Source organism: Heliangelus exortis, chromosome Z (genome assembly GCF_036169615.1).
Source record: "Heliangelus exortis chromosome Z, bHelExo1.hap1, whole genome shotgun sequence".
Lineage (NCBI taxonomy): Eukaryota > Metazoa > Chordata > Aves > Apodiformes > Trochilidae > Heliangelus > Heliangelus exortis.
Window position 1 is genome coordinate 14,508,398 of NC_092454.1, and position 5,311 is coordinate 14,513,708.

Below are 5,311 nucleotides of genomic sequence, written 5' to 3' on the forward strand. Positions count from 1 at the left end.
GTGATGACCTTACTAAGAAGGTGCCACACAGTCTTTCCTTTTCTCCCAGTCCCAGCAAACCTCCACCCATCCACTCCTCTAGCAACAGGTCTCCAAAAGGAGTGATCAGACAGCAGTCAAAAATTATGTAACTTCCTCTATTTAATTTTATTGTAATAAAACTAGAAAAATTATGTTTTAAAAATTTTAAGGTTTTCTCAAAAGTGTGGACCCCAGCTACCCAGTAATTACATGAACTTACACAGTGTTGCCCCAATAATGTAATTTATCTAAAGTGTAAACACTTCTATTAACTAAATATTATGGTAGTGTCTGTTTATTTATAGGGCTCAACATTCTCTCTTTGATACCCATGAGGAGTTTTGGCTTCAATAAGACAGCGATTGTAGCCACTAGGGTAACCCCCTGTCCTCTCAGTTTTTGCAGAAGGTAGGCTCAAGGCTGCTGGAGGAAGGGGGTACTTAAATCTAATGTTTCCTCATTCTCCCAACAATTACATATTTCTGTCTGTCTGCAGGTACCTTCCACAGATCTCCAACCATATATTGTTTAGACTAACTACAAGTTAGTTTCTAACTAAAACCCTGATTGGGAGAGAGATTTGAAGACACCAATTTACTGTTGTCAGCAACAACTCAACTACAGCCGGTCAAAACCACAGTCTCACTGTCTAAAATGGCAGAATTCTTTTCTAAGGCACTGGGGTTCTTTGGGGTTTTACAATTCAATTGCCTTCCACTTTCAAAACTGACATAGAGAAACAGGATGTCCCCCACTTGTCTTGCCTGCAAAATGGGGTATTTTCACAGCTGAAAAAAAAAAAAAAAAAAAAAAAAAATCAGCAAAAACCACAGACCACAGTTAGTAGCAATGAATAACTGACCCAGAAAATACTTGCAGATCTGACAGCGGTTTTTGTGTTAAAAAAGTATTTATTATCCATTACATCCATCTAAACTCTGATAATCTCTGTGTTACATCCAACAATTCTATTTCCTTACATTGGCCATGATTCTGCAGGTGTTTGCAAGATATGCTTATCTGTATGCACACAAGTGGACTCAGGGAAACACATAATACTGTATTTAAAAATAACCCTGCAAACAATCGGTATTTTATTTTAAATTACAGATGTAATAGTTCAACACAGGCATGCAGGATATTTTTGCATGGTAGAGAAGCCCCTGTTAAGTGAAGTCATTAAAGACACTGTTTGTTACTCACTGTGTTTAGCTGCAAATCTGAAATTTGATTGGTTGGTTGTGTTTTTTTGGCTTTTTTGGTTTTTGTTTGTGTTTGAGGTTTTGTGTTTGGTTTGGAGTTTTTTGCTTTGCTTTATTTTTAAGTTACCTCTTCACAACTTAACAGTGTCTACTGGCAACTTTCTACAGTGCTGAGTAGCTGACTACACTTTTACTCTTTTCTTAGACCAAAGACCCCACTGCTTCTAAGAACTCTCTCTTTCTCATTGGAGGCTAAAAGAAACCTTTCAGTTGATTAAGAAAAGTTTTAAGATATTGAACGTTATTGCTGATAATTGATATATTGTTGATAAAAAGAGACTAAGACAAATGAAGCAACTTTTACAAGGGCAAATTGGCCAGATGAGTATCTCTTTTCTGCTCCCTTGCTTAATGCAATGAAGGTAGATCAACTGTGTCCTGTTATAAGGATAAATGATCATATCTTTGACTATCCATCTGACAGCTGCTCACAAATGTAGGCTAAAACCAGACTTCTGGATGTCTCAAAATTACAAGAAATTGAGGGATCACCCAAAGAGAGACCATTGCTAAAAGATGTCCCAATATTTTAGCTAATTAAAATGTTTTGCATTTCATTTATTTGGACTTGTGTTTCAAAGAAATAATCACTCTGCCCTTGTTCCCTCTTGTTATTTTACATTTACAGGAGTTTGTTATAGATGTTTAAAGAAGATTAAGGAAGATTTCCAGATGTCATCTTCCTATCCTAAGTAAGTTATGCCCAAGGAAGTGATGGAATTTCTATCCCCTGTGGTGCTTAAGGAAAGGGTGGATGTGACACTCCGTGCCATGGTCTAGCCAGCGTGGTGGTGTCAGGTCATGGGCAGGACTGGATGACCTCAGAGGTCTTTTCCAGCCTCAATAACTCTGTGATTCTGTGACCAGTTCTGTGATTTCTAAACATTTCCTAATGTAGTCATAAAACATTCCTGTCTCTCTTCTTATAGTTGTGACAGAGAAGGTTGTGAAGCTCCTGAGATAACTTGTTGCTGACTATTTTCACTGTTACAATGTCTTTGTGCCTAACTTAGATGTACTTGCTAGCAATTAAAGCCTGTTATTTTTTATTCTATCCACAGTAGATGTTATTACCTCCCATTTTGCAACAGCCTTTTACATATTTGAAGGATGTTATCATGTTTCCCCACAGCCTTTCTCCTGTTTAAGAATAAACAAATAGTTTTATTTCTCCTGGGTCATGTTCTCTAGACCTTTGGCCTGTTTGTAGCTCTCCTCCGCGCTCTCTCCACTTGAACTGCATTACTCTTGGGAAATGGCTGAGAACGTGCCTGCACTGCTTGAAGCGAAAGAATTATTCCTTCTGCCTCGGATGTGGAACTTCTGTTTGGCTATGTCATTAAGTTCAGAATTTTTTTTCCACTTTGTATACAGTTTATGATCAGTTTTAGTAACCAATGTCTTGTCTGAAAACCTGCAGCCTACCATTCCTTTCCTGATTTCTTTCCTACTGAACTGTAGTAGTTTGCAACTTGTATCAATGTATTTGTAAAGAACATGTTGATTTTGGATCCTGACTCCCAAAATAACTGAAATATCATCTGATATGAAGCGACAGATTCTTTGGAAAGCACTGTTTAACATCTTTGTCAGTGACATGGACACCAAGATGTGCGGTGCAGTCAACACGCTGACGGGAAGAGGTGCCATCCATTGGGTCCTTGACAGGCTTGAGATGCGTGCCTGTGTAAACCTCATGAAGCTCATCAGCATGAAGGCCAAGTGCAAGAGCCTGCATGTGAGTCAGGGCAATACCAAGCACCATGACTGGCTGGCTAGAGAACAGATTAAGAATGATCCTGAGGAGAGGGACCTGGGGGTATTGGCTGATGAAAATCTCAGAAGAAGCCTTCATGGTGCACTTGCAGCCCAGAAAGCCAACCATGCATCAAAAGAAGAGTGGAGAGCAGGTTCCTGTGAGGGTGGTGAGACACTGGCACAGGTTGCCCAGAGAAGCTATGTATGTCCGCTCTCTGGAAGTGCTGAAGGCCAGATCACTTGTGACTGCAATCTCCTGCCCTTTCTCTGTACAAATATCAGCCAATGAGACCTTATTAACTCTTGCTGTGTGTTAAAGCATGTTGAAGCTGTAAGGATATGCAGAATCTGGGGCTGGTCTGTGTGGACTTGTTAGTGATAACTTCTTTCCATTCTGTACTTCAGATGATATTGCCTTAAGTATTGGTGGTTGTTTCAACCAATTCATAAATTTGGAAAAACGTAAAAAAAATTAGGAGACATGATGTGGTGATACTTCACGCTAGTGCAAATACTGTTTGGAGATGCATCAGCAGGATGAAAAAGGTAGTCTTTTGCTCCAAAAGCAAAGGTATGCAATTTTCCAACCGCAGATTTCCACAAAACTCCAGGGAGATTTAGCAGCCAAGCATACAAAAGAATATTAATAATTAGAAATAGGGACAGATAGTAAGTTAATGCATTGTGCAGGTTGGATAATTTCTCTAGGTATCTTATTTCCAACCTTTGACAAGGAACAGAGCTAACAGAAGTGATATTCCTGAGCACCAGGAAGCAGGGCTCCTCCACAGGCAGTCATGTAATCCATACTGCTTGCTCTGGAAAAAACAAAAAAAAAAGTAGAAAATAAGGGCTGCTAAAATCCAGATAACAAACTGCCTTTGGTTCCTATTTAGCCCAAGCCTGTCTTAGCAGCATACCTGTTATCAATTTTTATCACTACAAGAGTTTGTCTCTTTAATTGTTCAGGGTGCACGCTGTGTACTGCAGGTTTAACCAAGAGGTATTGGTGTGAAGCATGTGCTGTCAGGGATTTTTCTCTGTCCTAGTGATGTTTTTGAGGGCCTTGCATAAGGTTCACTGTTTTTCAAGAAGATAAATGCAAAGGTAAAATAATCATGGAACTCCTTCAAATCATATTCTCCATGCTGCTACATACTGTAAGATTTTGAAGTTTGGGGGGTTTTGAGTATTTATATGATGCTAACAGGGTACTGATTGATAAAAAAAATAATGAAATCTTGCCATAAGAAATTATCTTCTGATTCAAGTGGACATAAAAAAACAGTTTCCATTAACAGATTTTTTAAAAATTTCTGAAACTTTCTGTTTCAGTAAGGTCAAAGAAGATCAAAGTATATTATTTTCTTTTTACTGTTATTTCTAATTATTCTGAGGTCTCATTTGGAACTCCTACATGGAAAATCCAGCAATGAAAACACTTCATTTTTTCATGAATTCATTTTTTTCTGATGGAAGAAACACAAATATCCAGATCCAGTGGAAATTTAAAGCAAAACAACAAAAGAGCACTTGGAAATATTTACTCATGCCATGGTGTTGTTTTTTCAGACTTACCACGAAGTCCTGGAAGAAGAATAGACTGAATTACAGGTGTTTCATCTGTGATCCATCACAGGTAAATAGTTATCTAGAGAAATAATTAATCAAAAGCTTTTACAGTACACTCAAACATCTTGCTGTAATGCAGAAATAATTGCAAGTTAAACTGATTCCAGTCTTCTGAGCAGATATTTCACTATACACATTCTGGATAAAGGTATAAATAAGGAATATATAAAGCCTGTAAGGTTTAGTATCTTCCCACACTAAATGTTAGTAGTCAAAATGTCTGCCTAATATAATAAAAAAGAGTACTAGTCTGCTTGGGTTTTTTGTTGTTTTGGGTTTAGGGTTCCTTTGCTAAGCATATTTGATACGAAGCCAGACAATCAAAATGCCAGCAGATTTCTGAGCACTGTTACCCAGACTCCTGATGTCTAACTGAAAATAGGATTGTTCGTAAGTATGTGTGAACATTCATGTTTGCACACACAAATGGTTCTTGTAGAAGTGTGGCACTTTGTTTGACATTAATCTCAAAACAAGGGTACCTGTTTTATTTCTAGAAACCTGGTTAGTGAGCCTTTCAACTTGCTTTCTAATTCAAACAATGTATCAGATGTTGCTCCTTTCCTGCTGGAAATGGAAGAGGGCTTGTTAGCTGCTTTGGAGAAGTGAGTGTGTTCCTTTCTCATAAGCTGCATTTT

At 38.1% G+C, this 5,311-nt stretch overlaps 1 long non-coding RNA gene across 2 annotated transcripts; it reads right to left on the reverse strand.

Moving 5' to 3' along the window:
- Positions 1-923: 923 nt before the first annotated feature.
- LOC139789819 (uncharacterized) lies at positions 924-4,709 on the reverse strand. Of its 2 annotated transcripts, none has more exons than XR_011723256.1 (3): positions 4,623-4,709; positions 1,788-3,859; positions 924-1,707 (listed from the first exon to the last, which is right to left on the reverse strand). It is a non-coding gene; the product is annotated as an uncharacterized lncRNA (long non-coding RNA). The 2 variants fall into 2 exon arrangements; XR_011723255.1 differs by having other exon boundaries at positions 4,620-4,709.
- Between the last annotated feature and the right edge of the window lie 602 nt (positions 4,710-5,311).